Genomic DNA, 12,941 nt, shown 5'->3' on the forward strand with positions numbered 1-12,941 from the left:
TTAATAGTCTGATACTAACATGGGTCCCGGGACACGTGGGTAACGAGCCCTCTGACTCCTCAGCTAGGATGGGCTCTGAGGCCTACTTCTTTGACCAGGAGCCCGTTCTGCCACTCCCATCTGCAGCCATCAAAGCCACAGTTAGTAACTGGGTTACTACAACCCACAAGCGAGCTTGGCAGGCTGAGAGAGGCTGCAGATGGTCTAAACTGATGTTACCTGTCATGTCCGACTGACTGTCCTAAGTCCTTCTGTCATTAAGTGGAAGGGACTGTAGACAGCTGATTGGACTGATGACGGGCCACTTTCTGTGGGCGAAGCACATGAAAAACGAAGGCATCTCAGACGGTGCACTCTGCCCAGCTTGTGAAGAAGAGGATGAGACGGCGGACCACTTCCTGTGCGTCAACTCGGACTTCGCTCGAATCAGGTATGCGATCTTTGGCACTGATGTGTTAAGAAACGACCACCTTGGCTCCTTGGCACCACAAGATCTACTCAGATTTCTACGGAGGTCGGGTAGATTTAAAGAGAGTGAAAATGGGATCCAAGTGCAGCACAATGGACGTAATTGTGTCTGAGTGCTGTACTGCGAGTTGTCCCGTCAAAAAAAAAAAAACAAAAAAAAAATTTTTTCTCTATAATTAGCTTATTAAAGTGAATGAGGAATGAAGGAGGAGTAACAAAGCAAGCATATGCACATTCAGAAAAGTGTCTCAACGTCAGGACGGCTAACAATATTTAGACGTCTTCTTTTTGAAAGGGATTATTCACAGAGCGATTCTTGGCTTAACATATTCTGAGTCTATTGGTCCCGATGGCATTATTCCGGTTGACTTACACGATACCTCGAATATGAATAATTGGTCCAATATTTGGATCTAAAAAATTTTAAATTTTAATGAAAATTTGTTGATTTTTTTGACGTGATAACGTCTTATAATTCGATTTAGCCGGCTGCACGCACGAAAAAATGTGTCGCTATCTTGCTCAATCCTCGTTATCTTGCTCAATCGTCGTTATCTTGCTCAAGGCCGTTACCTTGCTTGAACTGCAAGCGATAGCGCGGAGCGAACGACAAAGAGCACAATCGGCCCCCGCATTCAGCAACGTTCGACATCTGGCGCTATCCTACTTGAGTGAGCATACATAAATATGTATGGATACGCGCATATGTATATAAGCTCACATATTTGTATTTGCATATGCCTTCTTCCTGTGTGCATGGTAATGAACCATTTCTCTGTTGAGAATAGGACGGTGAGAGGAAAAGTAGGAAATATGAAAGGTAGTGTTTCGAGTGTAATGTTTCTTGAAAAAGTCAAATCGATGATGTTGCCTCTTAGTCTTGTTGACTTATTAACGTCTGATGCACAATCGAAATTGAACAGATCTTTCATGAATTTGATAAATGTTTCGTCATTTTCCACGTTTGTGTAAATGTAACTTGACCTATTCCATTGCAATTCCATTTACCTCCTTCTCTATATCCATACAAAATATCTATTAAACGAATAAAATTAAAATTTTGTTTTGAAAATTGCAACCATTACATTAGTATTTTCTTATGACGTTGTCACGTTAAACTATCGTCAGTAAACCGACTTTACAGACAACCTCTTTTTTTCCATCTTTTTTTAAATTAATTTTTTTCATATTAATTATAATTTAAGTCTGAAACTTTGATTTATGCATATGGTTTTTGTAGGAGAACGAACTAAATTTCCATAAAAAAATTACTAAAATTTTGTGAGAAACAAAAAAACTTTCAAAACGTCTAATTAAGTCCCCCCAAATGATAAAAATAACTGCTGATTTTGCTGATGTGTTCAAAAGATCCAAAACAATCAAATCGCCTTCGCCAGAATAGTAGATGAAGTAGATAAGGCATTAATGCCGTGTCGCTGTGTTGTTGTCATTCTCAATTTGTTTATTCTGCATCACTTTAGGTAAATTGATATTTTATGCAAGCCAGAACGTACGCACCACTCACAGTCATTTATGTTAAGTACGTTGCTTAAGTAGAGAGCGTTCGTCGACTACTTAAGCATATCTGGACTTCAATTGTAGCGGCGGCGACAACGCCGATCATTACTTCATATCTACATGAACAGCGCTTCCACTTCCACTTGTGGCACCCTATTGTGCAGGCATATGTACTGAACTGGCATTAGCACTGAACTGGTAAGCTTTTGGTGAGCTACGAAGTGACAGAAATTTGAGAGAGGTATGCGATGGCAAGGCCATACCATGAGAATGGAACCCATGAGAATGGACCGCACGAAAGCTCTCTTGATGTTACTCCACAAATGGAAGGACCTACAGTTTTTAGCCGACTCCGAACGGTAGATATTTTTTATGAGGAGCTTTTTCATGGCGGAAATACACTTGTTACCTCTAGTAGAGTTGGCGTGAAGTGTGGCCAGTTTGGCTCTCTGAAGTCGCAGTTCTATGTCAATAAACTTGAAAAGATTGATGTACATCCTCAAAATGGAGCTGCCCATGAATGCGACACGGGTAGGATACACAGATGATATTGTGCTGGTTGTAAAGGGGAAACAGGTCATTGATGTGGAAATCACCTGCAACGATACGATAGCGAGGATCGAGCGCTGGTTATACCTGCAATGCCAAACTCCAGTTAAAAGAGAAAAAACTGAAGCAGTATTGTTGAACAAAAAGAAGAAGATCGAGAGTTTGACGGTAAATGTCGGAGATCTCAACATCCAAGCCGGCTGTACAGATCTTAGGGGTTAGGATTGATTCGCGCATGGCCTGCAGAGAGCCCGCGGTGAAAGTCAGTACAAAAGGTGCCATAGTTACAAATGCTCTAACACGGCTACTGCCGAACATTGGGGGAGCCCAAGGGGCAAGGAGGAAACTTCTATCCACTGCTCCTGCCGCTCCCATTTGATCACAAGCCCGAGAAACACATCTACGAGGGGCCAGGCAGGTTTATAGAGTGAGTGCTTTGCGAGTAGCCCGTGCATACCGGACAGTATTGAATGATGTAATTTGCGTGATTGCGAGAAAAATTCCACTGGATGTCCGAGCATGTCAACTAAACCGTCTCTAACCAAGGCAAGGTGCAAAACCTACAAGGGACCAAAAGTTGGCACAGCGAATGGTGTCACTTGACGAATGGCAGTGAAGATGGGATCATTCTTCTAAAGACCGCTGGACGCACGAACTTATCCCTAACCTTGACACGGCGAAGACGCGGATAATCGGAGTACTTCGTCCCCAGATGCTGAGTGGACGCGGCTGTTTTCAATATTATCTGCATAGGTTTGGTCTCTTCGCTTCACCACTCCACCCTACCTCCCAGAGAAGGTTGAAGACGCGCGACACGTACCCTTCTACTGCTCAAGATTCGCAAGAGAACGTTAGGAGTTAGCCACTATTCATGGAAGACAGCCAAGTGAGACTAATTTAACTGGCAGTATGAGCATTTCAAAACATAGCTGGGATGCTGCATGCAAGTTTTCCACGCAAGTATTGCGTACACTATACAAGCAAGACGAAGAAAGGCGAAGAATAGAGTTGTTTCAGTACCGGCAGCTAGAGCAACATAATATAACGCCCTGCGCCGCGTTTGATCACATCGAAGTTCGCGACAAGTGCTAAAATTAACATGAAACAGGGGACCAGAGGAGATAGACTCAGACATACCAACAACAGTTACGGACGCTTGAGTTAGCGACTCACGACCATATCATACGCAGACAAGACGGTAATGCAAATGACATTACTGCACACTTTCGAAGTTCCATTTACTTCTTAATGGAGTAATGGAGATTATCAGCGACATATAACCTTCATACATCATAGGTAGAGGGCCTTCACGCAGGTTTCTTTTGTGGTTGGTATCCACAATCACGGCTCCACCCTCGATGTAGTGTAAATTTCTTAATTGATAGAATGGTAAAATTGCTAGGATTGCAATTGATAAAACCAATGCAATAACTCCTCTTAATTTGTTAATAATAGAACGTAAAATTGCATATGCAAATAAAAAGTATCATTCAGGTTGAAGAAACCCCGGTCACGGGGTGGAAGTCAGCCGAAGAGGGGGGCTGTTTTAGTGAGAGCGTACCCCACGTATCATTGACGCCGCGGCTTCATTTGAATGTTTCTGACATTTTTATCCTCCCCTCCCAAAAAAAAAAAAAACAAATGCTTCCAAGTCGAAGCCAGCCGAATTCATGCAGCATAGTCAAAACTGAGTGCAGGTATTTGAACGATGTGACGTTTCAAGAACATTTCACGTAAAATATACTGTTCGTAAATATCTCACAGCACATAGCGTTTTTTATTCCATTTCGATTCACTCCTCAATCAATCCCTATAGTAGTGATTTTTCAATTTATAAATAATAAATTATACGGACTTCTACTTATTACGATTTTTTGGTGATTTTTCGATGGCATTTAGGCAGAATCGGGTCTCTATTTTTGCCATTTCTCACCGAATGATTTCATTGATAACTTTAATTGTTGCTGATTTGTTCGCATAAAGCCAATTTTTAAAATTTCTCACGGAAATTAGCCCATAGGCGGGAAATTGGGCGATGTTGGCGTTCAAATTCCTGCGAAATATCGTTAAATTATTCCTTTTGGGAATTTCATTTTCAACAAATTGACGGCATGGGATGTCGCGCCGACTTGTTGAAACCCCAAATGAATCATCAACATGCAAACAATCAGCAATAATACAAAAAAAAACATTGTTAGCATATCTTGATTAAGAAACCATTGATGGTGTCAGCGAACTTTCAGTTGAATTTTTAACAGAAAAAAAATAACACCACCAGGGAGTCAATTCTCTGCCTGTGTAAACGTGAAATCTTAAGTATTTTCCCATTGTCATTGCACTTTTAATTCGTTCCGTGAAAAAATGGAAGGTAACGTCAAAATATTTTCATATGAAAATTTTCTTTCCACTGAAAATTTGTGTGTGAAAAAACGCAAGAGGTCCGTGGCAGGCGCGCAAGTGACAACAAAACTCTATGTACCCGAAAAGTTTCTAAAAATTGTATTTAAAACTTCAAAAATTTCATGAAAATTTGAGATGTTTTCTTAACTTGCGCAAAGTTTTAAACTAAGATTTATGTAGTTACTGGTGTAGAATGAACTTTACTTTCATAAAAATCAATATCAGGTCAATATCAATAAACATTTTGCCTGTTACAGGTCTCATAATGGTATCAAAACGGCGCTTCAGTGCTACTTCAGGAGTGCCAGACTGGCTCTTCAACCATTTCACCCCTATCTACCTTTAATTATTTTCATACAGTTCCCGAGCGAAATGGAACCAATTTTAGTAAATTGCAGATTTTGGCTTAAAATCAATCAGAAGAGACACTGTCGAACTGTGGCAGCTGCTAAAACAATGCTGTCAAATAAGAAACTTCAACTTGCAAGACCCTGTACTATACCTTGAGGCCAGTTGTCGCTTCAGTTCTAAATGAGAACTTCATTTCACTAGTTCAGCTCTTCTCAGTTCGGTAATTGCACAGATTCACGTATGCGCGTGTGTGTGTGTTAGTTTGTTCAACGATTATCTGTATGTAGATAAGTGCCAGCTGCCATCCTCAGCCATTGACCAAAAAACATGATTGCTTGTTCCTCAATCAAATTTTTTATGCGTCAAGCAGCGGAAACGCCTCGAGAACAGCGCGTACGAATTAAATTTTACAAACTCACAAACGCACGGCGATGTTGACGGGCAGACCTACAAGCACAGCCAGACAAGTGGTGAAGCACTAATGTGCCGGAACGTGCTTAAGAACCATTTAGTTGATTTAAGTGTTTACAATTTCGTCGACTTACGTTGGAGAATAAAAAATAAAAGAAATAAAAAAAAGTACACACACACGAAAACAATTTTAAAATAACTATTTTGGCACCTATGATGCATGAATGAATGAGGAGTGGGTGAAGCAGAAAATAGCCGAAGAATGATACATTTTTTGAAAATTACATAAGAGAATTTTGGAGTTCAAATAAATGCAATTCAAATGAATGAGCTTTACAATATTATTGAGATTATTATTATTGAGGTCATTAATAACAAAATTTATGACAAGATGGGGGACGGGGGATGGGTTAGTACTTGGATGGGGGAACGCTTGGGAACACCGCATGTTTTTGGCCTACAAAAACAGTAACAAATTTCAAAATATTTTCATAAAAATGTTTAATTAGAATCTTTAAAATAATTTTGAGTATGCAATTTTAAAGACCATTCAATTTAATTTTAATAAAGTGGCAGTTTGAAGTCGTTCAAAAATCGCGTTGATTCGTGACATTGTTTTTTTCATTCATTCTCGCGTTAAAATTAAGCAGCATCGGACGCGGTTAGTACTTAGATGGGGGACAGCTTAGGAACACCGCATGGTTTTGGGCTATAAAAAAAATGAACAAATTGTCATGAATATTTTTAATTAAAATCTTTAGAAAACTGCAGACTTTAAACGATCAATTTTACTTTAATAAAGCGTTACTTTGAAGTCGTTCAAAAATCGCCTTGATTCTCTCGTTATTTGCTTTTTTATTATTATACATGAAAGAAAAATTCTTGTATGAGTGTATTTATGAAGAAGCAAAAAATATGAAAAAAATTATGAATTTATATATAAAAAGCAGCATTCAGCAAAGTTTTAACTATTTATTTACATTTTATTTAATTTTTTCATAAAAATATAGTTAATACTACAAAAAAAATCATATAATTCCAAGTTTCCAACTTTGTACAAAATTTAATAAGAGAATCTGGGAGTTCAAATACAGAAAATTCAAATGAATAAGCTTTAAAATATTATTGAGATTATTACTATTGAGGTCATTAATCACAAGATTGCCATATGATTACAAAAACAATTTACAAAAACTAATGAGCAGTTAAAATTTAAAACGGCAAAGTTTCCTATTAAAATTGTTTTGTTTTTTTTTTGTTTTTTTTTATTATTTTTTATTGTGAGACAAGGTCCTGTTTTTTCAACGAAAATTTTTTTTAATATTTTTTTTATTGTCGGTCTAGAACCTGTTTTTTCATAGAAAAATTACAGTATGTTTTTGTTTTTTAATAAAAAAATATGTTATTGCATCATTCGGATCGGCATTGGTGGTCTTCCTGGATGTTGTGATGTTTTAAGTTGACCTTCCATTACAATCTTTGCCAACCGATCGTCTCCCACTCACTTTACATGCTGGTTCCATTTCTTTCTTCTCTTGCGGCTCCATTTTACTACAGCAGTGATTTCGCACATCTATCGCATCTTCTCGCTTCGTTTAAGATTGCGCCTTGTGTAGCCAGGTTCTACTCGCAGCGATAGCATTTCGACGGCGGCTATTATTCGCTTTGTTGTAATTGTATCTGCTTGTGTAAAATGTAAAACTTTACATTTTTGATTGCCGGATACATTTTAAAAAGATGCAATTCTTTAGTTGTGCGTTTTGAAATAGTCCACACACACGTTGCCTGATTCTATTGCGAGTTTAAGGAGGCATTTCCACTTCAAGCAAATTCTGTTTATGTAGTCATTGTCTGGTGGAACTTACGCGAAAGGATGGCATCGGTGAAGAAGCTAGGGAGAACGCAAAGGTTTGCGTTTGGAATCAGTGAGGCGCTTCGAACTTCTCCTACACTAACGCTTAATGCAGTGCTAAATGTGGTACCTCTAAACATTGCAGGCAAATCTGTGGCTACACGTGCCGCAACCAGACTGAGAGGTTCAGGCTATATGCTTGACTTTAATCACGGACAGTCGAGTATCCCAGGAACTTTGGGTTCATCCTTTTGGTGACTGATCAATGCGCATCCCTGCTTAGTCCGAGCGGAACATTCTTCACCTGCATTCCGTTAAACGAAGAGTGGGCGGGGTGCAATATTTGGAGGCAGATCCTGGCGAACCTGTTCACGGATGGCTCGAAATTTGATGGAAAGTTTGGCGGAGGAGTATTCTGCAAGGAGCTTTCCATCACACTCAAGTTCAGGTTGTCGGACCACTGCTGTGTATTCCCAGCAGAAAAAGCGGTAATTAAAGAAGCAGCGGATTAGGTGCCCACTTGTGTAATAACTGCCACAGAGGTTAATATCTACTTCGGCAACCAAGCGGCAATTAGAGCTCTGCACTTGATGATGGTGTACTCTAAAGTGGTTAAGAAATGCCTGGTTTTCGATTGCATCCGAATTCTTCAATATAAGACTCATCTGGCTACCTGGTCATAGCAACATTGCAGGAAACTGCGAGGCAGATGAGGTGACTAGACAGGGGACCTGGGAGGTAGTTACCCCGCGAAACGAGCGAGTTGGGATTCCGTTGACTACCTGGAGTCTACACCTGGGGAGGTGGACTACGCGCCAACTCAGTGAGCGCTAGGTAGGTACACAAACTTGTAAGGCCGCGAAATTTCTCTGGCCACGAGTCGGTCGGAGGCGCTCGAGGGATCTCCTGAAGCTAACGAAATTAAAGCTCTGAGATTTCGTTGGTGCATTACAGGACATTGGCTGCGAGGTATACACTCGGCATCACTTCCAGTCATTTCAACCTAACCTAACTTAATAGAACTAGAATGTATGGTAACAGATGTTGGTTGGTTAAAGTGGTGATTCTTCCAGAATCCAACTAGCGCTTTCGCGCCATTTTGTTGCCACATCCTCGTTGCCAACTTGTTTAACGGTTTTTTACAGCATAACTATATCCAGTCTGTGCGGTTAAGGAACCTTATTAGGTTGTTAACGTCGACGCCAGATAGTTGCTCGAGATTCTCGAACAGCGGTTGGCCCAGGGTTAACAGTCTGTCCTTCCATAGGGCAGGGCATTCACAGAGGAAATGGAAGATTGTCTCCTTTTTCTCCGGTTGTTTGCAACTGTGACAGTATGTATTGTGAGGGATACCCATTTTGGCTGCTTGTTCTCCGATAGACCAAAAGCCAGTTATGACCGCCGTTAGTCTGGTAACAGATGTACTTAAACCACAATTAACGCAATTTGCATCCTAAAATATTTCTAACTAATTTGTGTTAAGTTCGGCGCGAAACGTAAGCAGGACGAGAGAAGAGGCATAGCATTAATCAAACATTTGAGCGGATATCAACTTGAATAGAAAAGTAACACAAAACCGACTAAGTCAAATGGAGACCTAAATAAACTTCAGTTGGAAACAACAACAAAAAAATAAAAAAAGTCAACAAGCAAATGAATACGATTACAATAGTAGAGAGGAATGCTTATGCACATAAGAACGATACCTATCCTCCCTCCCACCCAGTTGGCTGTAGAGTGAGTGAGTACGACAAACATGTGTTTACACATGCACACATACAAATCTATTGACAAATGATATATTCACATTGCAGTTCCTGGCGTTGGAAATCCCCAAATCAAACAATGACACTGCAGTTGCTAACCAGCTGCTTATTTACTCTTTCCCTCATTTCCTCCCTCTCTTCGTGCGCTTAGTGCTCAGTTGATGCACTTGAGCGTATGAGTAACTATTTTAGTGCGTTATGTTTGCGTCTGAGCTCTTGTTTGCGTTGTGACGCATTATATGTCTCACTCACTGTCTATGACTTGAATTGCAAGCCAACTAACTGTCACTTCAAGTAGTTGTCTATTGGCGTTTCTGCAATAGTTGTCTAAATGTTTAACTGGCTTTGCTGGTTTTCTGTTTGATATACACATTTACACGCACATACGCACAAGTGTTGATATAATATTTGTTGTAAATGTACATGCGAATGCATATAAATGTGTATGAACCAGAGATTCGAACATTTATAATTGTGTATGCGTGTGTGTGCTTGTAAATGCGTTCGTTTATTTGGCCTTGCATACAAGGATGCTTAACTAACGAGCGTTGCATTTGACAAATTTCAGCTATTTTGCCTAGGTACTCATTCTCTGCATACAATTACGCTCGCATATTTAAGTCACTTAATGTTATTACAATATTTGCAATATATTTTGTGATAAATTTCCTCGTTCCTTTTCAATAAAAATATAGTTTAATGTGAGCAAAAACCTTATAAATCAAAGCTCCAAATACAAAATTACACAACATTTCAACGAATTTTGTCAACGACGGTACGACGCTGAAAACATCGGTTCTCGTCCGATTACCGAAGTTAAGCAGCATCGTTCGCGGTTAGTACTTAGATGGGGGACCGTTTGAAAACACCGCGTGTTGTTGGTCTACAACAATTAATTAGAATCTTTAGAAAATTGTTGAGTATGCAGTTTTAAAGCCTATTAAATTAAACTTGAATAAAGTGGTAGGTTGAAGTCGTTCAAAAATCGCGTTGATTCGTGAAATTTATTTTTCATTCATTGTCGCGTTAAAATTAAGCAGCGTCGGGCGCGGTTAGTACTTAGATGGGGACCGCTTGGAAACACCGCATGTTTTTGGCCTATAACAACCATTAATAAATTGTCATGAACATTTTTAATTAGAATCTTTAGAAAACTGCAGAGTATGAGCTTTAAATGATCAATTTAAATTTAATAAAGCATTACTTTGAAGTCGTTCAAAAATTGCGTTGATTTTTGAGATTTTTTTCATTCATTTTCGCGCATTTCTGCTTTTATTGCAAGAAAGAGAAATTTTTAAATGAGCAAAAACAAAAAACAAAAAATAAAAAAAAAATATAAAATTATATATAAAAAACAGCATTTAGCAAAGTTTTCACATTTATTTAAGTTTTATTTATTTTTTCTAATTTTTTTCATAAAAATATAGTTAATACTACAACAAAAATCAAAAAAAGTTTCCAACTTTGTACATAATTTAATAAAATGCAAAAATCATAAATTATCAAAATTATCATAATTTCAAGCTTTTTAGTGAAAATTTTTATAAAAATTTTAGATATGCAGTTTTATATTCCATTAAATTTTGTTATACAAATGTGTGAGTTTAAAGTGGCTTGAAATTCGCTTGGCACTACGCAAGGAAGGTATGTAGATCAGCAGGCAAGCACTACACTGGAATCCCTAGGGTGGCGCCGTTGCATCGAAAGTGAAGTTAAAGCTTTGAACAAAAACCTGAGGGGGCAGGAAGTAAAAGCAAAAGCAGGGAACAGAACGGAGTGGAAAAATTTTGCTTTGGCCCTATGCTCCGCAACGGAGGTCGAGGAACCATGATGATGATGATGAAATTTGCATTGTTTTTTGATAATTTTTTTTTTTTTTTTGTTGACGGTGCTGTGCATTTACTCAGGGAATACTCGAAAGTTCTTTTATATGGAGAAAATGCAAAAGACGGCAAGCAAAGAAAAAAATCTCAAATATAACGCAATTTTTGAACTATAATTATAATTATTTTTATTTAAATATTTTAATTGTTTTATAAGTACTTTAATACCTACAATTTTTCTACAAATTTTGATTAAACCGTTAGAAACTTTTATGAAAATCTGTTGAAAACGAAAAAAAAAACATTAAAGATTTTCAAAAATGACACAATTTTTGCATCACCACAAATTTCAACCTTATTTAAAATTATTTTAATACCTAACCTGCAATTTTTCTACAAATTTCACCTGCAATGTTTGAAATGTTTATAAAAATCTTTTTATCATGAATATTTTTCATTCAAAACCAAAAAGAAAAATATAAACAAATTCTCAATAATTACGCCATTTTTTGAGAAGCCACAAATTTCAACCTTATTTAAAATTATTTGAATACCTCTAATTTGTCTACAAATTTCGACTAAAATATTTCAATTTCTTATGAAAATTGGTTAAAAAAAAAATTTTTTTTAACCTCACAGTTCTACAAATTTCGCCTAAAATCTTTGAAATTTTTATGAAAATCTGTTAACGTAAAAAAAAAATAAAAACATAAAAAAGTTCTCAAAAATGACGCAATTTTGTAGCCACTTAAAATTTCAACCTTATTTATAATTATTTTATTACCTACAATTTTTCTTTACATATTCCGAATAAAAATTTTGAAATTTGTTTGAATTTTGTACAAAGTTTTGAATTCTACATTAAAAGGCTTGAGTTGTTGTTAAAGTTTATTAAACTGTAAAAAAATTGTCGAAACTACTATTATTGTGCACACAGGTGTACTGAAATCAGTGCATTTGTGTGCGTACTCCCAGTTATACATCTAAGTTCAGGTTTTGTATTGTATTATCAGGGCCAAAAGCAGTAATTGTCATTGCCAATGAAGAAACAATTATTACTACTACTACGAGTAGACTTACAACAACAAATCATTAGCTGTACTTAATGCTTGTGTTTTCGGTTGTTATTGACATTGACATTGCGCCGGCAAACGTGTGAAACTATTTTCCGCACGCGGGGCTGTGTGCATGCATGATTGCATTGCGTCAATCGCAGAAATTCGTGGAATAACAGCAACAATAATTCACGCAGTGCTTGCATACAAATTTCAATGGAATTCTGTGCACCCTTTTCGACTGACTTCTAAAGTGCGCCACTAGCAATGCGATGCGGCGGCGGCGGCGGCTTGCCTGTGACACTTGCATTTGTATGTAAATTTTATTGTCAAACGCAAATCTATGCCCACGAAAATAATAATAACACCTCAACATTTTGGTGAGATTTGACTATTTAGTTATTTATTTCTTAATGAAAATGATTTAGCTATGAAAAAATAGTTGATTTTATAATAAATGCCATATTAATCCGAGTTTCAAACTTTGTTCCAAATTTATAAAAATCGAAAAATTTTCATCAAAATTTGAAAAATTTTCATCAAAGTTAACAAAAAAAATTATCAGAATTTTAAAAAAAATTTCAAGTAAACAGGTTAGCTAATTGAATTTTAGCACAAAAAGTGCAAATTTGAAAATGCTCGAAAATTCTGTCGATTTTTTATAACTTTTATCTTAACTTTTCTTTTAACTTAATCTACGAAATTTTTTTTTACATCGAGAAAATGGGCAATGACGATTCAAGGAAAA

General features: G+C 37.4%; 1 protein-coding gene and 1 pseudogene across 2 annotated transcripts in view; one reads left to right on the forward strand and one right to left on the reverse strand.

Moving 5' to 3' along the window:
- LOC129243780 (cAMP-dependent protein kinase type II regulatory subunit) overlaps nt 1–12,941 on the reverse strand; it is a 144,583-nt gene that overhangs the window by 83,972 nt on the left and 47,670 nt on the right. The window lies entirely within an intron of this gene.
- LOC129246636 (5S ribosomal RNA) lies at nt 10,081–10,199 on the forward strand (annotated as a pseudogene).

Source organism: Anastrepha obliqua, chromosome 4 (assembly GCF_027943255.1).
Source record: "Anastrepha obliqua isolate idAnaObli1 chromosome 4, idAnaObli1_1.0, whole genome shotgun sequence".
In the NCBI taxonomy this organism is placed as follows: domain Eukaryota; kingdom Metazoa; phylum Arthropoda; class Insecta; order Diptera; family Tephritidae; genus Anastrepha; species Anastrepha obliqua.